This window comes from Bos grunniens, chromosome 3, assembly GCF_055505025.1.
Source record: "Bos grunniens cultivar Pamir isolate PY7600 chromosome 3, Bosgru_T2T1.0, whole genome shotgun sequence".
NCBI classification, from domain to species: domain Eukaryota; kingdom Metazoa; phylum Chordata; class Mammalia; order Artiodactyla; family Bovidae; genus Bos; species Bos grunniens.
This window is the reverse complement of record NC_141167.1, coordinates 115218167-115245979: the sequence shown is the minus strand read 5'-3', so window position 1 is coordinate 115245979 and position 27813 is coordinate 115218167. Positions and strand designations below refer to the sequence as shown.

The 27813-nt window shown below is 42.4% G+C and overlaps 1 protein-coding gene across 7 annotated transcripts in view; it reads right to left on the bottom strand.

The window, feature by feature from the left end:
- The window catches only part of DDR2 (discoidin domain receptor tyrosine kinase 2), a 175526-nt gene that overhangs the window by 132596 nt on the left and 15117 nt on the right, over positions 1–27813 (bottom strand). For 6 of the 7 annotated variants that reach the window (XM_086393826.1, XM_086393823.1, XM_086393825.1 and 3 more), the window contains one exon: positions 16577–16722. The gene's annotated coding sequence lies outside the window, so the exon portion shown is untranslated. Of the gene's footprint in view, positions 1–4358; positions 4670–16576; positions 16723–27813 lie in introns of those variants that run through there. The other variant, XM_086393828.1, reaches the window with a different exon arrangement.

Here is a 27813-nt window from a genome sequence, read left to right as displayed (position 1 = left end):
TTTCTCTCTTCTGTGATCAATCACATGAAGCAAGAGGAGAGATGCTATTCAACTCCTTTTACAGACAAGATACAGAAGGGTTCACCAATGAGCTTAAGGCCACACATTCAGAAAGCAGTCAAGTGGAGCTCAGATGCCTGCCTCCCTGCTCCAAGTCCGCATACATTTTGCTGCCTGAATGATACCCTGGGCGAAGGTGGACAGAAAGTGTCATCTTCAGTAAGGACCACACAGTGGAGAACTTTACAGCTATTTCACTTCATTCCTCTTGATCCATGAGCCATCTATAAGGCCACACCCTGCCGTCACACACACACACACACACACACACACACACACACATTCCTAATACAGCATCACACCCAAGCCCTCACACAGTCACAGACAGAATCAAAAATGAGAAGGACAATAGGGTGCCTCCAACCTAGGAGATCCTGACCTTTTTTTGTGCCCTGGACCCTTATGCAGCCTGGTGAAGCTTCTGAGTGTTTTCCAGGAATAATGTTTAATGCATAAAATAAAGAGCAGAGGATTAGAAACAAAACTAACGATACCAGTTACAAAATATTTTAAATGTACAGTAGAATAATAGGTCTTATTAATCCATTAAATAATAATCAATGGATCAATATTTCGCAGAGTCAATATTGACAATAGTCAATAGTCAATGGATCATTCAATCCATTAAATAATCTAGTCAATGATCTAATAACACTATAGTTTCAATGGGGTGATTAGTATTTATAATATTTTGAGATAGCTGCTAAAATTATGTGACAGAAACATACTATTAATTTCTACTAATTGGAAGAAATGTTACATTTTGGTCAGAGTTTAGAAAAATAAAGGATTTTTTTCCTTTCAAGGTTATAGTACACTCCCTTCCAAGTTCTACCCAGAGAATTCATGTCTGAACCTCAGATTTCAGAATCTTTATTTCAGCCCTGCCTCAAGATAATCACATACTTAAAGCAATGAAATGTCGAGCATTTAAACAAATTTAAATTTTCAACAGGAATGCAAAGTTCACAAACGCCTTTAGTCACTTCGTTCAAATTCTGGGACTTCATTTGTCAGACACTTTCTAAAATAATATATTTATTTAGTTTCTACTCATTCTTAGTTTATAGTGAGGGATAAACTGAATTAAAATAAATTTAATTTTACCTTTGTAGTATAAAAATTGTTTACAAAGCAAATCAATCATTTCTACAAACAAGATTGCAGGGAGAACTTTAGCCTTTTTGAAAACAGCAAACACTTTTCAAGCGCTTAAACAGTTCTTTAGTAGTATAATGAATGCACCAACAATGCGGATGTCCACGACAACTGGCTCCTGTCTGACTTGCTCCTTCACTGGTGCCAGCACAATTTGCTGACCACACCATGCTTCCTGCGTGTTCAGGTCAAATGCTCTCATACAGAAAACACCCTATGCACAGAATTATCTCCAAATGGGCTCAACCAAAAGCGGAAAAAATATAGAGGTCATTTCAAACCCAAATAAACAGAATCTCATTCTTAAGAAAGAATTACTGCATTAGAAGTGAAATAATGCACTTAAAGGGATCTATCCCTATGCCTGGTATAAGCACTCAAACATTAGCTATTATTATTGAATTGTTAATTTATTGATACATTTATTGATTATATAATAACTATGGATTAGTGATCCAATAATCAAAATAGCTAATAATATTAAATATTATTGCTATACAACGGATTGTTCCTACATTTTAAATAGGATGTTAATAACAATGTTCACTAAAGGACTATTTATGTTTCAGAACTTGGCTTTGATGTGTCTGAAACATGGGAGAAAACAGATTTGATTCCCTTGCGCATCTATCTCAACTTAAAATTCAAATGATATCCAATGATCCTCATTGTTTCATCCTCTTCTGGCAGGTCTCAGAGGCATAATCATATTTCATGAACAAAAAGTCAGGATGCTAGGTCTGACAGAAGATTTTTTTCTTCTAGTTTGTACATTTATGTGAAAAAAATCTCTAAAAGTTATCACATTCAGTTATATTCATAATAAATTAGAAAATTGCTTTTATGGAGAAAATTTAAAAATCAACAACAGAAAGATAAAATTGAGCAAAAAGATTTTCCAATCATCATCATTTGAATATCTGAAATCATGACTACCCTTAAAAATCCTGCACCCGTTGGTCACGACATCCATTAGCAGAAGTTAGAGCATGCTGCTGCTAAGTCGCTTCAGTCGTGTCCGACTCTGTGCGACCCCATAGACGGCAGCCCACCAGACTCCCCGTCCCTGGGATTCTCCAGGCAAGTGGGTTGCCATTCTCCTGGAGTAGGTTGCCATTTCCTCTCCAATGCATGAAAGTGAAAAGTGAAAGTGAAGTCGCTCAGTCATGTCCTACCCTCAGCGACCCCATGGACTGCAGCCTTCCAGGCTCCTCCATCCATGGGATTTTCCAGGCAAGAGTACTAGAGTGGGGTGCCATTGCCTTCTCCAAGTTAGAGCATATGTACCCCCAAAGAAACCAAACTGTGTATCCTTAAATATTTTCTTAGGTATTTAAATCATGGCCGGTGTTGGCCCATGCCTTGGCTGCCAGATTCCTACAAACAGATAATATGCTTCTGCTGCATCTATGTTAAACCAAACCTACCGCTGCTAATTAATAATAGCACAGTAGGTCAAACCGTGTCACCCCAGGAGGAAGTCCTAATCCCTAGTACCTATAAATGCGGCCTTATTTGGAAATAGAATCTTTGCAGATGTTATCAAGTCAAATTGAGGTTATACTAGATGAGGGCGTCATCCAAGGACTAGTGTCTTTATAGAGAAAGGAGAGGGAGATTCAGACACAGAGGCATAGACACTCACTAGGGAGAAGACTGTGTGACTACAGAGGCAGGACTGGAGTAGCGGCAGGAGGCCCCAGAAGCTGGAGGAGACCAGGAGAATGGTTCCCTAGCGCCCCGGACAGAGCATGGCTCTGCTGACACCTTCCTGGCCAGAACTTATAGCCTCCAGAACGATGCATTATTACTGCAGTAACAGTGCATTAAGGATGTAATAATAAATTTCAGTTGCTGTAAGCCAGCCAGTTTGTGGCAATTTGTTAATTCAGCCCCAGGAAGCAAATAGAAACAGTTAAATCTACTTATTCTTTTTCTCAGAGGTTTTTTTTTTTTCCCCATAAATCATGGCCTAAAGTCTGATATGTCTAACATTCATGTGCTTAACCAAGGCTTTTACATGTCAAAGATTAGCTTGGAGCTCCACTGCTGCTGTATTTCGATATCACATTAAAGTATTATTTCTCGTTATCACTGAGATTTTAGTGCCCCTTTAAAGTTTTAAAGGCCTCCCTGCTTCACCCCGTCTCCGGCCCCGTTTCCCTAAGCCTTTTCCCACTGTATCCATCGGTTTGCATTTTTCCAGGCTGAATTGTTCTCCTTCCTGTCAGCACCCCCAAACAGTCTTGATGCCTGTGAAATAATTATTGGTCTCCAGTGACTCTGACAACTGATTGCATCTGTGAATTTTAATAACATACTTGATATTTCCTGCAGATAGTTGAGGAAGATGTCAATTAAGGCCAATCCTAACCAGATGCCTACAGGCCCTTTCTAGATACTTCCCCGGGGTGGGGTGGGGTGGTGGTGGGGTAGTATCATTGTTGAGATTGTTGAGATATCCTTTGTAATTTTTCCACTACATTTCTGTAACCTAAGCCTTCCACACCATTTCAATGCCATCCTGAGAACATCTCAAAAGAGGTGATGGGAAAGAAATCCCACAAAGAAGGGATACGTGTATATGTATAGCTAATTCACTTTGCTGTACATAAAGATATGCCTATGCAACTTTGGAAAAGGATGAGCATCAGACATTAAATGTTAAGGCAACTAGATATCTCTGGGGAATTAAAAGAAATGGCTGAGAAGGGAAATTTTACTTCTCACTTCATATCATTCTCAAATGATGGAATTATGGGTTGTGTTTCCTGAGTGATTTTGAGGTTTTTTCATTTTAAAATATTTGACGAAAAGCACTGCCACAAAAGTGCCTACTATTCAGCTGCAGCAATGTGCCACATGAATTAGCATATACTCTCCTTAAGGGACACGTTTTCCATCAGTAATCAACACACACACACACATACACTTCTTCAACAGCTGGGGAAACTACCCTCACAGAGAGGAAGGAGCTTCCCCAAGGTTACATAACCAGTAAATCAGGGCAAGGACACATTCACCACTCTGACTATAATCCTGTACTCTTTCCGTAGTTCACACTGCTCCTATTACCATCAGATTCTGTCTGTCCTGCATTTGTTCACTCACTCGTTCCACTAACACACGCCAATGCCTACCTGTGTTTAGCACCACACTTCGTTCCAAAAAAAGCTGCAAAGATGAACAAAGCAGAATGCCTGCCCTTTAACAGTTCACAGTCTCTTCTGCTGTTTATAAGAAACAGAAGGAAAAAGAAGGCTCCCTGGGCAGAGAGAGAGTAAACAGCAGGGAACTGTCCATCTGCCCCAGCTACTCTTGTGAGGTTGAGTCAGAAGAGCACTCTGAGCCCCTCCTTCTAAAAGGTCCCTTTTGTGCTAGAACAGGGCAAAGATGCTCTCGACATTGGAGCATATCTTTGGTTATCTCAACCAACCTCTTATTTTTGTCCCACGTGAGCGCAGAGGAAGTGGGGAGAAAGTGGGGGAGCAAAATATTTGTAGAAACTTGAAGAGAGTGAAGGACTCTGGTTGTGGTATAAATTATACATGGAACTGCAGGTTAAACTAACGGCTGATAGAAGAGGGATACACCCTCTGTTGTTGTTGTTGTTCAGGCTCCTATGAATTAGATTTTTATATGCTGGTGAAAAAGGAAAAAAAAATTGCTCTGACTCAAAACAAAGAAACACAGACTTACTTTGGGCTCATGGGTAATTTTTCTAAGGATTTTCAGAAATGTTACAGTCTAAATATTCCCATGGACAGTAGCCTGCACCAAGCCCCTCCGTCCATGGGATTTTCAAGGCAAGAGTACTAGAGTGGGTTGCCATTTCCTTCTCCAGGGAATCTTCCCAACCCAGGGATCAAACCCAGGTCTCTCACATTGTAGACAGACCCTTTACCGTCTGAGCCACCAGGGAGGTCCAAATATTGTAAGTAACTCTCTCCCCTTATATAAGTGGGGGTCACATGTTGGGCTCTATTGCACCTTGATTGACATGTAGACACTGCTATATTTAAAATGGATAACAAGGACCTATTGTATAGCACAGGGAACTCTGCTCAATATTCTGTAACAACCTAATTGAGGAAAGAATTTGAAAAAGAATAGATAAAGGTGCATGTATAACTGAATCACTGCTGCACAGCTGAAACTGACACAACATTGTTAATCAACTGTATTCCAATATAAAATAAAAAGTCAAAAAAAGGATTTAGAGAAGTATGCAACTTCACCTCAAAGTTCACTTAATTTGTTTTCTTTTCCCTGGGGTTAAAGTGTTTTCAAATGACAGTACATTTTATATCCCTGGCATGCACCATGGTTTCGCTAAGAGGCAGTAAATATAAGTGGCCAAGGGACTGGCATGCACAGCCACTGTTAACTGGAATTTCTTGGGACATATCATGAGGGACAGGGAACAGTGAACTGGGAAGAGTAGAATCTGCCAGCTGCAGAGGGCGGCTGTGGGCACTTGAGGCAGCTGTCGCCATGGGAGAAGAGGTGCAGAGAGATGAAGGAGCGTGCCTAGGACCACAAGGGAACAAGGCTGGCCAGGCTCTTGAGATGCGAGGAACCCTGGCAACCACCTGTCACCCTCCCTCCTGTCACAGGGTGCCACCTGAGGCTCAGAGAGGTGCAGTGGTCTGTAAGCACCACACAGCAGCCGCAGCCTGGCCATCTGAGCAAGGTCCCCGCTCTGCTTGGCTATTCAGTACGTGCTCTGTGAACACACCCACAGGAGGAAGCAGAGGTTCAGAAGTGGGAAGGCGGGGACCCAAACAAGAAATGATGAGTCTGAGAGGGGTTTGATTTGAGAAGAAAACACATGTAGGAATAAATGAGTCATGGGATGAAATGCACAGCATGGGGAATATAGTTAATAACACTGTAACATCTTTATAGGATAACAAGTGGTAACTAGACTTATCATGATGATCATTTTGCAATGAATGGGAACATCAAATCACTGTTTTTTGAACATCAAATTTGTTGTGAACAAATTTGTTTTGTGAACATCAAACATTTGTTGAACATCAAATCTAGAAATAACATAATGTAGGTCAATTATAACTCAATAATAATAATTAATCAATTAATTAAAATACATGTAGGAAATTGATGAGAAGTTAGAGAGATCAGGTGGGGTTTTGGGCTGATAGCCCTTGAATACCATATCAAAGTGTCTCATACCTTTTTTTTTTTTTCCAAGAAGGTAACAGAGAATTACCACATATTGGAACAGAGCTCAAACAGCAAATCCACTATCTTTTTGTCCCAGAAACAGACTAACCTGTGATGAGAAAGGAAAAGATCTTCCTGAGAGTAAAAATAATCTCAGAAAAGACCTTCCTGAGAATAAAAATAATCTCAGAATCCCAGGGAAGGAAAGAGGGTACCTAGATTTTTCACACATTCTCTCTGAAAAGAATAAATACTTTCAAAATATCTTCCTTTAAAAAAAATTACATACCTTCTTTTCTGTCATTTTCTGATGTAATGCATACATATTAATTATTTATAAACTTTCAATTGTATGAAGAAACAAAAACAATCCTTGTAATCTCCTCATCCGAAATCAAATATGGTTAATCTTTTAGTATATTTCCTTTAAAGGTTTGATTTTTTGTGTGCATTTTTACATAACTGATCTCATACTTTTATTTGACTCTATAACTTCTAATTTTTCTTCATATGACATAAATGGTATTCAGTGGTATTTCAGTGGTATTCAATAAATACCTACAATTAAAATTCTCAAGCCCATCATTTCAAAGGTTTAAAACCTAAACACTTAACCATACCCTCACAGCCACTTAGATTATTTCTTTTTTGTACCTAATGCTTCATTTTTGTGTTTCCATTTTTTCCCTTTCAGTATGTTTACTTAGAACAGATTCATAAAAATTAAACTCCTACATCAAATAGCACGGACATTTTTAAGGTCATTCATATATCTTGTTGAATTGACATAATTCTGGAGTATATACAGTATATATATATTATTTTTACATATATAGAATTGCTAGAGTTTTTAGTTGAATGAAAGCAGTTTCTCCTTTTTAATGGCTTTTCTCCAATTACAAAAACATTTCACATTTGAAGAAAAGAACACTCTCCATAATGTTAGACTGCTGGGACTGGGGATAGGGCAGCAGATGCTTACATGAAATTTAATGTCTACCACCCTTGGGCACTTTTTACAATGCTGCTTTCTCCTGTCTTCTGATCAGGGCTACATGACCCTCCATTTCCTCATCAACTACTCCACCCAGGTCCTCTGCCAGCCTCTCAGATTCTTGGATATGATCCGTCCTATGATTTACCAAGGGAGATTCCATCTTGCATTTCCTGGTAAAGAGGCCAAGTTCACACAAAGAGGCTTCTGCACCCTTGCCCAGGGCTTTGGAAAGTGAACTTTTGCAACAAAAAGATTTGTGGCAGCCTGTGTGTTTCTCATTATCTTCCCTTGGATACAGTCACTGGCTTTTGTTCCAAAGGCACCCAAGGCAGGTCACTGTTCTCCCAGAGCAGGGAGACTTCTTTCATGCTAATGGTATGGAGAGAGATGAATCCCCAACCTCTCACGCAGTCAGGCCTCCTCCTCTCCGTCCCTTCTGGCAGAGGTCTGATTCACTCCCTCACTACCCACCTGCTCTCTTGCTGGGCCTCCCCACCCCCACCTCCTCTCCCTACCAGTATTCCTCATCCACCACAGCAAGGTCAGGTCTTCTTGGAGCAGAAGTCATATTATCTTACAACTCTGCTCCAACATCTGCAGCAGTTCTTTGTTACCTACATGGGAAACAGGGCCCAGCATTTTGCAATGGGTCAATAAATGTTTAGCATCTGCTTTTTAATGAGTGAACTCTAAGCACCAGGGGAGCTATACAATGAGCTCTATGTCTGGTTCTGGGAGCTGAAACAGACATATGAAAAGTTAAATAAGAAGGCTTCAGCTCCCAGCACTTCCCAGTTCCCCAGTCCTGCATATTTGGCCGCCAGCTCTCACACTCACACTCACACTCGTTTCAAACAGAACTTACTTTCTTCCCCCCGCCAATCTATGTTCTCTATAGGATAGCCCCACTATCCATGTTCTCAAGACAAGACTGATACAAGCCAGGAATATGGGAAGATGTAGGGGTCAGGAGATTTTGGCTTCCTAGTGCCCATCAACATCAGTTATCTACTTATTCACTTCCTTAGTAGTGCTTAGAAACATAAAAAGTATAAATATAAAAAAATAAACAAGGCATGTACCCACTGTTGTGAGTAGATAACCTAGTGGAGGAGATCTAGAGTTTGCAGGAACAAACTGTCCAGCGTCAACTCATACACACAAACTGTGGCTCACAGACCTGAGTCTCCAGGTCCTCCCCAGTCATCCAGCGCAGGAAAAGTGGGCCAAGACATCTCCACGCATCCTCACAATCATCTTAGACTTGTCTTTTACCAAATCTCAATCAATCCAGACACTAGAACAACCACAATTTGTGGGCACTTTATACTTACAGAGCACTCTTCCAAACATCCCAAACTCTTCACGCAATATCTTGTTGTGATTTAACCCTCACAACAAAATCACAGGGTGTGTTCTCATCACTTTCACGTTACAGATGAGAAAATCACACTTGAAGGAATTTATATTCTTTTGGTGCAACAGACATATGTTTAAATTCTAACACGTGCCAGAAATTAAGGGTAAACATGTATTCATGAAGATCTTTGCCATTAGTGACTGAACCATCTGAGGAGAGAGACAGAAACCTAAGCGAATAATTTCCACATAGTATGGCGTGAGGACAGAATATGCAGAAGTTGCACCAAATGTAGAAAAATAACATCATTCAGCCCAACCCACAGTCTCAGGGAGAGTCCAGGGAAGGTGGGCGCGAAGGGAAGAAACATGTCAATTAAAGTAGAACTCGAATGAGTTGTTGGCTCACAGATAGGGAAACTATAATCCGAATTTGGGTTTGTCGGACTCTCCAATTCATGTTTTTCCCTATTCTGTGACATAGTAGATTTTCAGTGGATATTCATTGAGTGACAGAAGAAATGAAGGAATAAATGAATACATTATGCTTCCTCCTATGGAGAGAATGGCTGAAATATCAGTCCAAACAGTAAGTTTGGCTTCCAAATGCCCACATTCTGACCAGCTTAGCTAACCAGCTAATGCAGCTTAGGGAATTCCAGGAAGGCTCTCTGGTAACAGGGCAGGTGGTTCTCAACATTGGAGGCCCTAATTCACTGCTACCATCTCTCAGAATTGGTTGGTAGGTTCTAGAATTGAGAAGAGGACTCCCGACTTCCTTCTACTCCACTGCCTCACAAAACCTTTTGTAGTGTCTTGGGCTTTGCATACAATGGAAAATAAACTACAATAAGTAAGACCAGAGTTCTAATTGCTACAGCAAAGATTCCCTCAGAATCCCACATGAAATCCCTTTGGCTCCAGATAACTCTATGTAAGGAAAACAGATCCTAATTCTCCTACACCTACCTCCTCTGAAATTCAGCTTTGGAAGGACGAGAGCCAGGATCTCCAAGACTTGAAGATCAGAGCAATGTGCCCACATCCTCAAGCGATTACATGGGGCTGCCTCTCTCCTCCCACAGCCTCCCCCTCCACTGTGTTTGAGGAGCAGATGCCTCCGTGCCAGCAGCCCCCATTCTGTACTTCCTGCTTCACAGCCCAAATCTCTGCCTTCTGTCTTCCTGTGCTTGTACACATGTAGTAAGCTTGGAGCTTGTGTGTGCCACCATTTCACAATTAAAAAACCCCAAATAAGAGACAGGTGGTGGGATTCTCCCAGGGAATTAAAAGAAAGATGTCAAGCCCACGCCGCCGTCTGAATCTGGCTACCCAGTGAGCACCCCAGGAGTGGGTGGCTGGGGCTAAGTCTATGATTTCAATAGTAAAAATGCAGAATCTACCCAAACAATAAAAAGTTGCTTTTATTTCTTGGTCCCAAATATTTCTACTCAGAATTTCCTCTAGATTCTTCCCAATTCTTGAGAAAAGTCAGAATAATTTTGAACAATTAACGGAATCAGTTTGTGGAGACGTGTCATCTGAGTAAAATCACAATGGTTTCTTGAAGGAAGGCAATATGAAATGGACCTTAGAAATTCGCACACTCTTTGGTACCATTATTTGCATCAGTCTGGGGCTCAGGAATCTTCATGGCCTGCTTGAGAATTAAGATTTAATGAATCAACTTCTCCATGGTGGGTTAAGATGGGCTTCAAATTTTGCCACTGGGGCAAAAATCACTGTTATTTTCCTTTCCTCTAAGGAAAGGAAATCTCATACACTGGGGGTCAGCAGACATGTGTCTGAAAAGGCCCAGATAGTAAATATTTTAGGTTTTGTGGGCCATAAGAATTCTGCTGCAACTATTTAACTCAGCTGATGTAGCACAAAAGAAGTCACAGACAATATGTAAATATATGAGCATAGCTAGGTTTCAATAAAACTTTATTTACAAAAGCAGGCCTGTTTGTTCTACCATCATCTAAGTAACCTCTAAAAATATCAGAACCGGCATTAAACATGATTCCCAGGTGATCTGTATACAATATATCTGGAAACCAGTGTGTCTCAAATCTAACCAAATTGCAAATTCTGAGGCCTGAAATTCTGTATTTTCAAACAAGCTCCCAGGTGATACTGATGTTGTCCGTGGATGTTGCTTTAATTGGCAAAGATCTATTTAGAGATTCTCCACAAAACCCAATACTGGGGTAGAACATAGGAACTGGTGGGAACCAGAAGCCCACCAATCAGTTCAGTTCAGTAGCTCAGTCGTGTCCAACTCTTTGCTACCCCATGGACAGCAGCACGCCAGGCCTCTCTGTCCATCACCAACTCCCAGAGTTCACTCAAACTCATGTCCATCGAGTTGGTGATACCATCCAACCATCTCATCCTCTGTCGTCCCCTTCTCCTCCTGCCTTCAACCTTTCCCAACATAAAGGTCTTTTCCAATAAGTCAGTTCTTTGCATGAGGTGGCCGAAGTGTTGGAGTTTCAGCTTCAGCATCAGTCCTTCCAATGAATATTCAGGACTGATTTCCTTTAGGATGGACTGGTTGGATCTCTTTGCAGTCCAAGGGACTCTCAAGAGTCTTCTCCAACAGCACAGTTCAAAACCATCAATTCTTCAGTGCTCAGCTTTCTTTATAGTCCAACTTTCACATCCATACATGACTACTGGAAAAACCATGGCTTTGACTAGATGGACCTTTGTTGGCAAAGTAATGTCTCTGCTTTTTAACATGCTGTCTAGGTTAGTCATAGCTTTTCTTCTGAGGAGCAAGTGTCTTTTAATTTCATGGCCGCAGTCAACATCTGCAGTGATTTTAGAGCCCCCAAAAATAAGGTCTATCATTATTTTCATTGTTTCCCCATCTATTTGCCATGAAGTGATGGGACCAGATGCCATGATCTTAGTTTTCTGAATGTTGAGTTTTAAGCCAACTTTTTTACTCTCTTTCACTTTCATCAAGCCCACCGATATCCACTCAGTTTCTCTACCTCCAAACAAAATAATACATGCTAAATATTATGCCAAAGCCAAAATAACTGACAGATACTCAGACCATGATTAAGAGGGTCTCACAGTCTTTTGGAGTGGGAGTAGGCGGGTGCAATTGGAACCTCATACACATAAAAAAATAATCGATACAAGAGACAGTGTGAATGTCTTTTGTAAGACAATGAGACATCAGTGAAAAACCCTGACAAATGCTGTGAATGCCTATCAGGAAGACCCCAATCCATCTCATCCATCATAAAGTGAGGAATGAGGGGCTCTGTAATCCAGGAAGCAGGAATTTTGAGTAAGCTCAGGATCAAGAGGAAATTCACTGAACATTTCTAGCCAGAAACACAATATGATTCCTTCAGCCCACAATAGCAGAATAAAAGAGTTGATGTAATATGAGAAATTATAGAGTATTGAAAATGGAAACAATGGAAATAAGATTCTTTATAGCAGCCCTAGATCAACTCTGAGGGCAAAACAGTTTGTGACTGATCATTAAATCTACTCTTAAAAGCTACAAAGACTAAAGCCAAAGCAAGAGGTTGCAATCTTAGAAAACACTCGTTCAAAGTGTTTCATGCATATATATTTTGAGGTCCCTAGATATTTCCCCCTGAAGGCTTATTGTTATGACACCTTAAATCTGGTTCACTCCCCTGGTAGCTCAGTTGGTAAAGAATCCACCTGCAATACAAGAGACCCCAGTTCAATTCCTGGGTCAGGAAGATCCACTGGAGAAGAGATAGGCTACCCACTCCAGTATTCTCTGGCTTCCCTCGTGGCTCAGCTGGTAAAGAATCCACCTGCAATGTAGGAGACCTGGGTTTGATCCCTGGGTTGGGAAGATCCCCTGGAGAAGGGAACGGCTAACTACTCCAGTATTCTAGCCTGGAGAATTAAGGAGAGGCTGCAAAGAGCTGGACATGACTGAGCAACTATCAAAAAAAAATCTGATTCAGAAATGCAACCACACGCAGCAAGAGGGGCATCGGAAATGAGCATCTCCCAAAGCAAAGTCATCCATCCTGCCTGGAGCATGTTCCACACAGATGCTGGATTTCAAGGATGGTATCCAGATGTCTCAAGCCAGCCAGTGAGCAGACTGGCACCTCCCTCCTTTGCAACTCTATCTTTCACCAATCCTCCTCCCCAACCCTCTGCTCCTGGGAGATGGCTACTTCCTCCTTCCCCTCCACCTGTACGCCCAGTCCCATCCTTGTTTCCTGGTCATTCTGCGTCCTTGTTGTCTAGGTACGCTCCATCAATAATGAGTGACCTACACCTTTCTCTGGGTATCGAATCTCGGCCTGGCCTCCCAGCCGCACCCCTCCACAGTCAAGGCACTTATCCTCCGACCCGCCCAGCCACAATTGCTGCTCTCCTCCCTTCAACCTTTCACCACGGTCTCAACACATCCTCACCTGCTCGAAGGAATTCTCTTCCACGTTACCTCTCTCTGTTGTTCAGCTTAGGATGGGTTATTTCTCATTTACATTTGAATCATTCCAAGTCTCTTCTAGAGTCACTTACATATCACAGGGGCTCAGTAAACAGTGTTATTATTTTATTAAGTAAAAATACTATGCAAAGTCCTTGGATCCCATGAGAAAAAAAGAAAGAGCATGTTGCCTAGCCCACCAGTTCTTTTTCAGATCACTGCAGCCTGCTCTCAGGTTCTGCTTTTCAGAATGTTTTTGGAGCCTGGTTCATTGGGAAATGTCTGAGTCAACCTGCCCACCTCTGTCGCATCTCACCCCACCCCACCCCCATCTCTGCACAGAGCTAGCTTCCTCCATGTCTATCGGGCTCCCTGCTCTTGTGCAGTCACATACCCTCCAGAGTTGTGGCTCCCTGATTAGATGCTGACCAGGATCTTGCCTTCTCTAAAATGATCCAGGCACAGTCCAATTCCAAAATCTCAGACCCTCAGGTTTATTGCAGCAACACAATTACAGTGTGTCATTTATCTCAACCGTAATCCATTCTGTGACTAAGCAGGCGTCTCCAGGGTTTGCTCCTGTCACGACCCCAACTTCCACCCACCCCCCACCTCCCACACTCCCCCCCATGCTGTCTTCATGCCTCAGCACACGTGTCCCCCAGGACACACGAAACCAGAACTTCCCATCAGAGATGCTCATGAGAAACAGACCACTCGCAATGAGGAAAGGACGGCCTACAGCTCGTGAAGGAAAATCAAGCTACAGTTGGAAACACGAGCTTTTCCTTTAAAGGAGAAAGTGAGTTTGGCAGAAGCGCTCTTCTAAGCCGCCCTCCAACAGTGTTGAAAGGACCATTCGGGGAGAGAGGGGAAGGAAGAACGTGCGAGTGACAAATGGGGAGCAGAAAATAGCGAAACAGAGGGAGACGAAAGAAAAGGAGAGAGGAGACAGAACGGCAGTAAAAAGGCACAGAGGACGGAGGAGGGGGAGGCAGAGCAAGAGAGTGGGGATCAGGAAAAGGGGAAGGGAGCAGAGGGGGCGGCGGGAGCAGGAAGGAGGGGAGGAAGGGAGGAGGACGGCCGGCACCACGGGGTCTCACAGACATGGCCGCCAGTTTTGTGGGAATCCTGCCTGTCTCCCGTGGGAGCTCTGCCATCCAGAAGAGGACAGGCTCTCCACTGGCTCATTAGAAACACTCAGCGCTAAGAGGTCTATGCCAGATCCCCTTGGCCCAATACAGACAACTGAACAGAATTCGGGGAATCGATCTCCAAAGGCACTTGTTGACCTTCTGCGCTCAGCCTTCGTTAGAGATGCAAGATCTTTGAAAAGTCGGTGATCAAATATCCAGAGTTTCTATTAATAACGCTCCTTTTCCCTCACAAGTGTTCCAGTTTAGATGCTAAATACTTGCTCTTCCTATTAGCAAGAGACACAGGAAGCTGCAACTTATTGAGTCTTTAAACAGATTGAAATACTTAGTCTCATCATTTGAGAAAAGGAGGAAGTCTGCACTGGTGACCGGCAGAGACCAGCAGAATGGAATGAATCCAAAGTACCTGAGATAATTCTGGGTATAACACTACGATGGGGAGGGTAGCGGCCACACGGACAAGGTGCTCAAGCCAAAGCTACTTATAGCACATCTTGGATATTGAAATAATACTTTCTAGAAATAGTCATTAAGATTGGGTGGCAGGGGAAGAAAAGACCACAATGATGAGTACTCTTACCCTTCTGAGAGGTAAAACAGAATGAATCACAGATAAATAATAGGAGAGTCAAATGGAGTCAGTCAAATGGAGAGAGTCAAATCACAGTCAAATAGAATAGAGAGACTCTGCAATAATTTCTGGTTAGTGGTTAAATGCAGCTATGGATTATTCATTCTGAAGTGTATACCATGAAGGCTCAAGTTAAAGACGACTTAGCTCTCCAGTATCAAGAATCTATTGGAAGGAGGAAAGGAAGGAATGAAGGATGGAAGGGAATTGGTTTCAGGGCAATTTATGGGAAGAAAGGGACCCAAGTTATTTTAAGGAGGAATGGGGGAAGGTGGGCAGTTACCTAGACAATAAACAGAAAGGAGTGTGTAATCCCAGGAGTGTTGTTAGTGAGAAGAAATCTCCTGGGGAATGTGAGGAAATAGTACTTTACCCTCCTGCCCTTCATCCTTCATCTCAAGGATTGTCCACACTGTTCACTCACTTGTGCATTCATTCAACAAGTGTCACAGAAGCTGCACGTTAGATGTAAGCCTAAGTCAAGGCACGGGGTCCTCAGCATGTTCCACGTGCCAGAACCCACACTAGATGCCAGGGATACGGGCATGAAGGGGATGTTCTCTGCCTTTGGTGACCTATGGACTGAGAGGGTCTCAGATGCATGAAATTACTGCAGGCCTAGTTTAGTTGGTAGGATTCAGGTCTGCTAACAGATGAACTGAGAAGTCTCCTTCAGACCAAAACTCACCTACAGCTGACCACCTGGACCTGAGCAAGTGCTTTTGGTTTCCTCATGAAGCTTTGCAGTATATCATGCTTCTTTTTTTGTCTTGAGACCTGGAGCTAAGCAGCCCACTTATCTGCAATTAGCATCCCTGGCTAGGTGTTCTTGTGCTTTTAACTCTCTCAAACCTTATTATAGGGCTCTGGTTCTCTTATCCTGGTTTTAGTAGTTCTATTAAGTCTTTTTTTTTTTTTTTCTAAACCACCTCAAATTATTGCTGGAAGCAGGAAATTAATTTAAATTTTTTCTAAATGGAATTGTACTATTAAAAGAGGCCTAGATTGATCCAGGAAACCCAGAGATTCCAGTGGGTCCTGTAAAAACAGGGGAGACCTAGAGATCCTGGGTCACTCAGAGCTGGGGGTCCAGGACACCCCAGGATGAACATTTACTCTGGGTTGGCCACAACCAGATCCTTGAAGTGCAAAGAAGACATGGACATTCAACACCAAGTTCCCTATATGATCAAACCCATGACCTTTTCATTTGCTATCATCTCCAGGAGACAGGGCTTCCCAGGTGGCTCTGTGGTAAAGAATTCACCTGCCAGTGTAGGAAGTGTGGGTTCATCCCTGGTCCAGGAAGATCTCCTGGAGAAGGAAATGGCAACCCATTCCAGCATTCTTGCCTGGAAAACCCCATGAACAGAGGCGCCCAGTGGGCTACAGTCCATGGAGTTGCAAAAGAGTCAGACACAACTTAGCAACTGAACAACAACACCACCAAAGACAGAATCCAAGGTTCACCTTTCTCCATGACACCGACCAGGGTAAGTGAGGGGCTCAGGGGAGCCACACTGTCAGCCCCAATCTCCTGTGGCAACACAGCTTCAGTGACCAGCCCTACTTACATCAATGGGTGCAGAGCATTCTCCGAGGGACAGGATCCTCAGGAATTGCTGGCCTCTGCTTCTTTTGAATTATTTCAGCTTCTTGGCTTCAAGTCACAGCCTTAGAACTTTCTAGAGCATTGAACCCCGGACCAGTTGTGAATCTCCTTTTAGTAAGGGGGAGAAAAGGGAAAGCAATGCTTTGTTACAAATTTTTTCTTCATTCACATTTTCTTTCATGCTTGACATTTCTGTCCACTATTAAACAGAAGCCTCCCAGCAGCCCCACGCTCTGAAGGAATTTGGCAGATCCTCAGAGATTTTGTTTATAGAGGTTACACAATTGATATTTATCAATTTAGAAATTAAAAACTGTGAATTTTAAATTTATTACTTATTTCATTAAAATATAATTGTATGTTAACACATATAATAATTTTCTATAAAAATTTTTCAAAAAATACTTAGAAGACTGACACTGCTTAATATTTTTAAAAATCTTTCTGATATCTGACTTAATCAAATAGGTCCTATTATCTGCTTCTAGATTCAATTTGTTACAATAATAATGCAAGTCATTTAACCTCTGGAAAACCCCACTATATACTTGTGGGAGAATGAAAGTGAAAAAAAAAAAGCAAATCCTAATGTTACTTTGAGAATAGTTTTTATCTTGTGGATCCCCTAAAATGGTCTCACAAACTTGCAGGGACCCCCAGAGCACCCTGGAATAACTGCTCCATATTCCACCTCAGATTATCAGTCCCCTTCTTCAGGTACAGCTAGGTATCAGTTGACTGAGTAATTTTCTAGAATCATCCTACATGTATGTAAAACTATATGGATGTACAGGGTTTTTAATTTAAAAAATCAAGTTTTAGTACCCTGTACATTTCACTTTGGGCTTTCTGTTTACATGGTGGGGGTCGTTGCATTTTAGCATATGTGGTTATGTCATTCCTTTCTAAAGATCTGTTGTTTCCCACTGAATGGATATAACCATATATAACTACATCAGTGCTGCAGTGTCCAAGTTGATGAACAGCTACCAGAAGTTGACAGCTTATTCACTGAAAGATCTAGAACTTAAAGGGAATAAAGTGGCCACACAGATCAAGAATGCATGTCACATATGTTAGTACAGCTTTCCTCTGGCAACTAGTTCCCCAGAAAGGCATGCAGCTGAAGCCTTCAAAATTTGAGAAAATATTCAAACTCTTGCTCTATTACTGTCCTTTTCTAGCTGGGGTTTATCTCACTATTTCAGAAGAAGCTTGTACTAATATCTCTGCACCTACCTGTACAGGAATGTTGACAAACATCAACCTTTCAAAGCATACTCACTATTATCAGTGTTAGGTCATCATGGGGGAAGCACCAAGTGTTCCCAAGTATTTTATTTTATTTGGCCACCCCATGCAGCATGTGACATCTTAGTTTCCTGACCAGAAATCAAACCTAAGCCCCCTGAAGTGGAAGCACAGAGTCTCAACCACTGGACCTCCAGGGAAGTCCCCTGAACAGTATTCCTGAAAACTAGTTCCCTGTGGTACTAAGGTGGCAAAGGCTAACCCTGTTAGACCACAATTTTCCTGACACAGAAAATGCATCACCTAAAGGAAGCCCTCACCTCACATGGCTAATTTGGTCTAATTACATTGATGGATTCAAAGGCTAAAATGTATGAAGGCTCCTGCTGCTGCTAAGTCACTTCAGTCGTGTCCGACCCCGTGATCTCATAGACGGCAGCCCACCAGGCTCCCCTGTCCCTGGGATTCTCCAGGCAAGAACACTGGAGTGGGTTGCCATTTCCTTCTCCAGTCCATGAAAGTGAAAAGTGAAAGTGAGGTCACTCAGTCGTGTCCAACCCTCAGCGACCCCATGGACTGCAGGCTTCCCGGCTCCTCCATCCATGGGGTTTTCCGGGCAAGAGTACTGGAGTGGGGTGCCATTGCCTTCTCTGGTATGAAGACTACCTGGGTTCATTTCCTCACTTTCATATTCACTAGCTGTGAATCTTGGGAGTTACTTAGCTTCTACTTACTTGTAAAATGGAGATAATGACACCTGTCTCAAGAAGTCATAAAGAAGAAGAATTGTAATTCTCCACTAGATGTGCCTGACACAGAAGGTGCTCAGGGCTCAGGAACTGCTCACCTTCTCCCTTTATTGTTCTATTAACAGAAATAATATGTAAGATGCATCTTACGTCCTGAACTGAAGATGTTATGTCTTATGTCCTGGCTTTTCCAGGGACCTCAGTCATCCTATCCTTTAGGAAGTCTGGAGCTATTAGACACTAGGGCAAGAGAAGATGATGGAGATTGTTCTTTTTCTCCTCTTGTGAGATGTTTGTCATCTGTCTGATTCAGAATGAGAGACATAGGTCTGCTTTCCTTTTCACTAGGCCAGGAAAACAGGCACCAACATTCCCAGCATTTCTGCCTCAAGTTTCCAATCTGCCTCTGAAATTCTATAGGCTAGTGTGGTTTTTAGACCCATAGAACCTAGAGAAAACCTCCCAGGTTTAGGGGTGTTCCTCCAGTGAAGATGAGCAGAGATTTGCTTTTGAACAATTCCTAGGAGTAGAACCAGCACTTATGATAATTACAGACAGATATATTATAACCTTCATTTATAGATGTGATGGAGAAGGCAATGGCACCCCACTCCAGTACTCTTGCCTGGAGAATCCCATGGGCGGAGGAGTCTGGTAGGCTGCAGTCCATGGGGTCGCTAGGAGTCGGACATGACTGAGCAAGTTCACTTTCACTTTCACTTTTCACTTTCATGCCTTGGAGAAGGAAATGGCAACCCACTCCAGTGTTCTTGCCTGGAGAATCCTAGGGACGGTGGAGCCTGGTGGGCTGCCGTCTATGGGGTCGCACAGAGTCAGACATGACTAAAGTGACTTAGCTTAGCTTATAGATGTGAGACTAAGGTTTGAAGACATTAGGTAAATTCCCCAAGGTAACACAGCTAACAAGGTCAGGATTGTAACTCAAAACCAGGTTTGCCCTACTCCAAAGCTCAAGTTTTTAACCACATCACATGATGCTCCTGTTAGAAAGGAAATCAGCCCCATCATGACATAGCAAGACCCACAGCTTCACGGAAATGGTCTTACAAAAGAGACAAACTATCCTTAACTGTAAGCTAAGGAGTTTACTGACCCAATATTGTAAAAACGTAAAATTAAAATTCTTCAGAAAATCATCGCTCAGCTACATGCAAAGGAGAATAGCAGGATACTAAAACCAATATTTTATTAGTTTTGGATTATTTACCTTATTTTAAGGTAAAATGCCTTATTTTAAGGTAAGATTATTTACCTTATTTTATTAGCATTTGATTAGATCAATTACTAAAATTAATTGATTGTTTCCATTTATAGATTATTAATTGATTAATAATTTGATATCAACTTAGCCAATAGTATTTCTAGCTCCTAGTATATACCAGGGACTTCAAGTGTTATAGATGAAGAAAACATGTTCCTTGGCCTTGATGAAGAAGATACAGTGGACATTATAAGATCTGATACATATATAACTATATATATATTTGTGTTGGTGAGATAATAAGATAGAAAAGAATAAGATGCTAAAAGAAGGAGAAATCAAGCCAGTGGAGTGTTCAGGGAAGACTTGAAGGAGGAAGGAGGCATCATTTGAGCTGACTCTTGAAATATAACTAGAATTTTGTCAAAAAAAAGTAAAAAGCCTAAGAAAAAGGAACAATTTGTTCAAACAATTTGTTTGACGACTTGAACAATAATCAAAGCTAGAGCTGGAAGATGGCTGAGGCTATAGATGCTAACAAGAGGTGAGCATGTGTGACCCAGGAAAAGCTTGGAAGAGTGGGATGGCAGGGTGAGGGAGGCTCTATGCAGCTTAACCTGGCATGTGGGGTGCTTTATGGGGTAGAGGGGAGCAGAGTGGCTGATGGGAGCCTGACCTAGAACAATGACATCAGGAAGGGGAAAGAAATAATATGGAGGTATGCTAATAATTACAGTAAGAGGACTGAGCATCAGTCAGCAACTAGTTACAGCAGGGAAGAAGGAAGGAGTCAAGGAAGCCTGCATGTCCAGTCTGCAGGTGACCAACAGCATATCACTACAAGTAACGGAACCTGGGAAAACTGGGAGAGGAATTGGTTCAAAAGGGATAATTGTGAGTTTCGGTTTGAACATAAAGAATTTGATTGCCTTTCCATGGAAACAGGCAAATACATCAAGCAGAGGAGTAGAAATCTGGGTCCAGAATTCAAGAACTTGATTCCATCAACAGATGAATGGATAAAGAATATATATATATATATGGAATGATGTAGTAGATAACATCACCGACTCAACAGACATGAATCTGAGCAAACTCCAGGAGATAGTGAAGGACAGAGAAGCCTGGTGTGCTGCAGTCCACGGGGTGGCAAAGAGTTGAGCAACAACAAGAATGGAATACTAACACTATGGGTTCGGTCATTAAAAAAAAAAAAAAATTGCCAATTGCAGCAACATGAACGTACTTGGAGAGCATTAAGTGAAATGTCAGACAGAGAAGGACAAATACTGCCAGGTATCACTTATATGGGAAATCTAAAAAGTAAAACCAGTGAACATAAGAAAAAAGCAGACTCACAGACACAGAGATCAAACTAGTGGTTACCAGTGGGGAGAGGGACGGACCACATAGGGGTAGGGGATTAAGAGGTACAAATTATTAGGTACAAAATAAGCTGGGCCTCCCAGATGGCTTAGGGGTAAAGAACTCACCTGCTGATGCAGGAAACAAGAGTTTGATCCCTGGGTCAGGAAGATACACTGGAGAAGGAAATGGCAACCCACTCCAGTATTCTTGCTGGGAAATCCCATGGATGGAGGAGCCTGGTAAGCTACAGTCCATGGGGTTGCAAAAGGATTGGAAATGGCTGAGCAACTAAATAATAACATAAAATAAGCTACAGGGATATATTGTATAATGTGGGAAATATTGCCAATATTTTTATAATAACTATAGATGGACCATAATATTTAACGACTGTGAATGACTATTGTATACCTGTACCTTATACAATATTGTGCATCATCTATACCTCAGTTTAAATAAAGAAATGAGGGAGTTTGATGTTATAGATTCATATTTGAACATCAAGTACATAAAGGCAATAACTGAAGTCTGAGGCAGATGAAATGATCTGGGAAGAAGGAAGAGAAGAAAACTGAAGACAGAGCCCTGGGGCTCATCTGCGCTAAGTAATGAAAGAAGGTCTCTGCTTTCCCTACCACGCTCCAGGTAAGAGCCAAGACGACTTGACCAACAGTTCCTCTTCACAAGACGTCAGGACTCCCTGATCTAACCCAGCTTCCTAAGTTCACAGATGAAGAAAACTCAGGCCCAGATGGTTAACTGATTTACCCAAAGCCTCACAGCTGCTTATCAGCAAAACTGAGACAAGATGGACTAAGTGACTGTTAGGAATTAACCCAGAGAAGGCAATGGCACCCCACTCCAGTACTCTTGCCTAGAAAATCCCATGGACAGAGGAGCCTGGAAGGCTGAAGTCCATGTGATCGCTGAGGGTCGGACACGACAGAGCGACTTCACTTTCACTTTTCACTTTCATGCATTGGAGAAGGAAATGGCAACCCACTCCAGTGTTCTCGCCTGGAGAATCCCAGGGACGGGGGAGGCTGGTGGGCTGCAGTCTATGGGGTCACACAGAGTCGGACACGACTGAAGCGACTTAGCAGCAGCAGCAGGAATTAACCTCGCCTTAGCCATTGGATAAGTGTGTGTGCCCCACCTGACATGCTTGGATTCCGAGAAGCCTGGGAGCAAACCAGAAGCTTCGTTCACCTCTGCTCCGCCTGCCCACTCTGCGATGGTGCCCAACCACATAATCAGCGCAGGGCTCAAACCACCTCTCACTCATCCTGCTGCCACCATCCCACCACTGTCTCTGCCACCAGCATTATTACAGCGTAGAAAAACCAGATTATTTTCCTCCTCTGCATATGCACACGACCACAGACTTTGGAGTTGTAAGAACTGAAGGATTCATCTAGTATTAGTATAACCTCTGTGCAAACAGACCCAAAGTAGTTCAATACCAGATGATCAGTCAGTAGTAGACCCCTGACTAAAATTCCAAACTCTTTTTTTCTTTCCACTACACTACTAACCTTAAGTGCAAGAGACTTATTTTTTTTAATGACATATGTATTTTTTTTAATTTTATTTTTAAACTTTACATAATTGTATTAGTTTTGCCAAATATCAAAATGAATCCATCACAGGTATACATGTGCTCCCCATCCTGAACCCTCCTCCCTCGTCCCTCCCCATACCATCCCTCTATTTTTTAAACATTCCTTTATTTCTTTGGCTGCACCGGATCCTAATTGAGGCACAAGGACCCTTAGTTGCATCATGTGGGATCTAGCTCCGCCGCCAAGGATCAAACCCAGGCCCCCAGCTTTGGGGGCATAGTCTTAGCCACTGAACCATCAGAGAAGTCTCAAGAGACCTATTTTTAAGACAAACTTTCTTGTCTCCGATCTCTTGAAATATGTCCTATGTAGCTGTTTCCCCTCAAGATGCTTCTTGAAAAAAAGAAAGAGCTCCATGATCCAAACGCTCATTGAGTGTTTATACGCTACATTTCTCTCAGAAGATCAAAATGCTTATTTCCATATTATAGACCTTGGGAAGTCCTTGCAATAAACAAACCTGCTTAATTCTCTAAGAATAGTTTCCCAAACTTAAGCCGCAGAACTCTGGCCCTTGCCCTCCCCTATTGTTTTCTATTTAAAAACCCACAAGTTTCCAAGGATTGTACTTTGGGAAGTACCACGTTTGTCCAATGAGCCAGATTTCCTTCATTAGGTCCCGACAGAAGTGCCCGTCCTGAGAGGTTCTCCCGGTGGGAACCCAGCTGGGGAGGGATGAGAGACAGAGAAGGAAAAGGAAACAACCGCGAGCCCAGCCTCCTCCAGGGCCATCTGCTCTGCCGGCATCAAAGGGCATTTGAAAAACTTGGACTCAGGATCCTGGCTAGAAGCTTAAGGCACTTTTCTCCAGCCTAAAGTTCTTGTGGGAAGATGGGTCTCTAGGTTCTCACACACTCCACAGCAGTTAGTGTGGGAGCTTCACCCTGCTTCTACCCCACCATTAGTAGCAATACCATCTCACTGGTGTCCTTCAGGTTACACCCACGGCAGCCCTACCTTGTCCTGGCTCCTTCTGCCATCTTGGTCCAAACCTGGTCGCTTCACATCTGGAGGACTGAGAAGAGCCTTTGGATAACTCTCCCTGGCTTAACTCCTCCCCTGAGATTTCCCTGACATGCTGCAGTCACATTAATCTTAAACAACACTGCACTTGCTATAAGATAAAGGAAAATGTTCAAAATTCTGCAACTCCCCTTAATGTAATAAAACACAGCTATGCAAGGCTCTTTTCTCCATGCTCCCCAGTACAAATTTCCCACCACCCCAGGCTTACATCCTCACTGTTCCAAGCCAGCTGATCCTAAGCACTCTGACGGCCAAGCCTCTGCTTTTCCTGTTCTTTGCTTCCTGTCTGTCTAATTCCATCCAATTCTTACACCACTTCTAGCATCCAGCTCCAGTCCCCTGACAATACAACCCCTTCCCTGCATTTTAGTGTTTGCAGACACTGAGCAACTAGCCCCACATTTCCTTTACTGTTTCCTGAATTTTCTAACTGATAATAAACTCAGGAAGAGAAAAGACTGTGCCTTATGACATTCAAGTCACTTAGTAAGTACTCAACAAAAAAAAATTTTTTTGCTTAATAAAGGAATAAATCCATGTAGACCTCAGAACCACAAGTTAAGCAGAACTCTTGGAAAATGCCTACACACACTGTAGGAAAATGAGCCCCTTTCTGGGCCTCAAAGTCATTTACACTTTTCTATTGATCTTAGTTTTAGGAAAGGGGAAGAAGATTGATTCTATCTCATCATGGAGCACCTGGCAAGTTTTCATTCTTTTTTTTTATAGACAGAGCTATGCTTTCTGCCCCTTCTCATAGGCTGCTTGCCGTGTTGGCCTCCAGGAGAGAGTCTAGACTGAGTACATTAAGTGATATTTAAACATGTATCTCTAAATTTTCCAAGGGTCTGGCCAAAAGAATGTTCTTTCCAAGAACATATTCTCTATTGACAATTGTTCCTTCTTTCTTTCATTCTTTGAATTTAGTGAGTCCTTGAGATAGAAGGATGGATAAAAAACAATCATGGGCCACGAAGCACCCACAGTCAAATGCGGTTTTACTCTAAATGGAGGCAAAGGAATGCCTGCAACAGAATCAGTCACCTGAGGGAGGCTGCTAAAAACACAGGTTCCCTGGACACTATGCAGAAAATGTTTCATCTATCAAGTTTTAAGGGCTTCCCCAGTGGCTCAGTGGTAAAGAATCTGCCTGCAATGCAGGAGACGCAGCTTCAATCCCTGGGTCAGGAAGATCCCCTGGAGGCGGGCATGGCAACCCACTCCAGTATTCTTGCCTGGAGAATCCCATGGACAGAGGAGTCCGGCAGGCTACATAGTCCATAGAGTCACAGAGAGTCAGACACAACTGAAGGGACTTAGCATGCATGTATTTCAAGTTTTGAGTGGAGCCTGGGCTCTGTATTTTTAAGAAGCACTGCAGATGATTCTGATCCATACTGAAGTTTGAGACTCACTGGCTCAACAGAAAAGACAAGGATATCAGGAGACAACTATAAAACAGGGATGCCTACTTGCAAAAAAAAAGTGAGATTCACAGGTTCAAGAAGAGTAACCAAGTAGTGGTAAAAAGTGAGGTGCTTCAGTGGGAAAGACCTAGGCTCCAATTCTTATTCTGCTACTTATTAGTATTTGCTATGTGAGTGAGCCTCTCTTAGTGTCTTGTGTTCTCATGTATAACAGGAAAGATACCCACTTCACACAATTATAAGGTTTCAATGAGATAATGTATATAAAGTGCTTAATATAAATCTTGATATAAAATAAGCACTCATGGCTAAGTTGTCATAATGTTTTTGATTATTAGTAAAATTTAAAGAGGACATCAGAAAGGCTTTCCTGGAAAAAAAAATGTAGTTTGAATTTAGAGTAGAGTCTCTCCAAGTACAAATATATTCTTTCAGACCATGACATTTGTAGAATTTTTAAAATTTTATATCTTCGATTCTATAATTTGGAACTTTTCATGCTAGTGGTAACAAAGTGATTTCAGGGCCTGCCTTTTCATCTGGGTTTATGATTGTCCAAATGCCAGATGAAAGCCAGCTCAAGCCAAGAGCCAATCTAGAAACTGAGGAAATTGTGGGAGAATTGAGTCGCCGGGTGGCACAGGGTAGTTGAATCTGCTCAGCCATTGCGGTCAGCGCCGTGTTCCGCAATGAGCAGATGTGTGACATGAACTCTGACTCTACATACCAGTGCCTACAAGTTTATAAGCAGAAATCTGAAGCACAGACACAAAAAGCACAATGGTTCTGTCACTGATTCTAGTAATAGTCAGATTAGATAGCAATTTATCATCCCCATGCTAACTCTATCTTCAAGAGAATAGACACTTTAACAAATATCTAATGATACCAAATTAAAATTAACATTGGAACACTGCCTACCGGCAGAGACTTGGTTAAGTAAATATGAGGTCTGATTTTCCCAAATGCATAAACCCTTGAGGCTATTAATAACAATGTTTAATACACTCTAATAAGCATTTTCTGCATGAGTATTAATTACATTTAAACAACAGTCCCAAATTAAACATAGACCAGGCCCTGAGGCTACATGTGTCCACTCTATCTTTAAACCCCACTGCTGCTGCTGCTGCTGCTAAATCGCTTCAGTTGCGTCTGACTCTGTGCGACCCCAGAGACGGCAGCCCACCAGGCTCCCTGTCCCTGGGATTCTCCAGGCAAGAACACTGGAGTGGGTTGCCATTGCCTTCTCCAATGCATGAAAGTGAAAAGTGAAGTCACTCAGTCGTATCCAACTCTTAGCCACCCCATGGACTGAAGCCTACCAGGCTCCTCCATCCATGGGATTTGCCAGGCAAGAGTACTGGAGTGGGGTGCCATTGCCCTCTCCATTTAAACCCCACACTAGCGGTTAGTTTCAACAAACCACATCATCTCACGCATTAAAATAACGTTTAATTATTTTATTGAGTTTATAGCTATATTTGACTTCACTTAAAACTTTGCTTCAGCTTTATAGTTGCAGAAAAACTCCTCCCACAGACGGAGGCACCTGGTGGGCTGCAGTCTATGGGGTCTCAAAGAGTCAGGCACGACTGAGCAACTTCACTTTCACTTTTCACTTTCCTACATCGGAGAAGGAAATGGCAACCCACTCCAGTGCTCTTGCCTAGAGAACCCCAGGGACCAGGGAGCCTGGTGGGCTGCAGTCTATGGGATCACACAGAGTCAGACACGACTGAAGCGACTTAGTAGCAGCAGCAGCTGTGTCCAAATAATTGATCATCCTGAGAAGCTGAAAAAAACTTATCTATAAAGTAGGTGCACATGTTGTTCAGGTGTGAGTACTTAGATAATCCGGAGGGATATTTTTTAGACTGCTGAGTCTGTTCTGTGCCCCTGCCTTTCCACCAAAGGAAGCAGCAGAGGATGTGCTCCTTCCCAGCAACCCCACTGCTGCGCATACACACCGGGGAAACCAAAATTGAAAGAGACACATGTACCCCAGCATTCACTGAAGCACTGTTTTCAATACCTAGGACATGGAAGCAACTTAGATGGCCATCAGCAGGTGAATGGATAAGGAAGTTGTGGTATGTATACACAATGGAATATTACTCAGCTATGAAAAGGAATTCATTTGAGTCAGTTCTGATGAGGTAGATGAACCTGGAGCCTATTATACAGAGCAAAATAAGTCAGAAAGAGAAAGACAAATACTGTATATTAATGCATACATATGAAATTTAGAAAGATGGTACCAACGATCCTACAAGCAGGGCAGCAAAGGAGACACAGATGTAAAGAACAGACTTTTGGACTCAGTCGGAGAAGGTGAGGGTGGAATGATTTGAGAGAATAGCTTTGAAATATGTACATCGCCATACGTGAAATAGATGACCAGTGTAATGCATGAAGCAGGGCACCCAAAGCCAGTGCTCTGACAACCCAGAGGGATAGGGTGGGGAGGGACGTGGGAGGGTGGTTCAGGATGGGGGGACACATGTATACCTGCAACTGATTCATGTTGATGT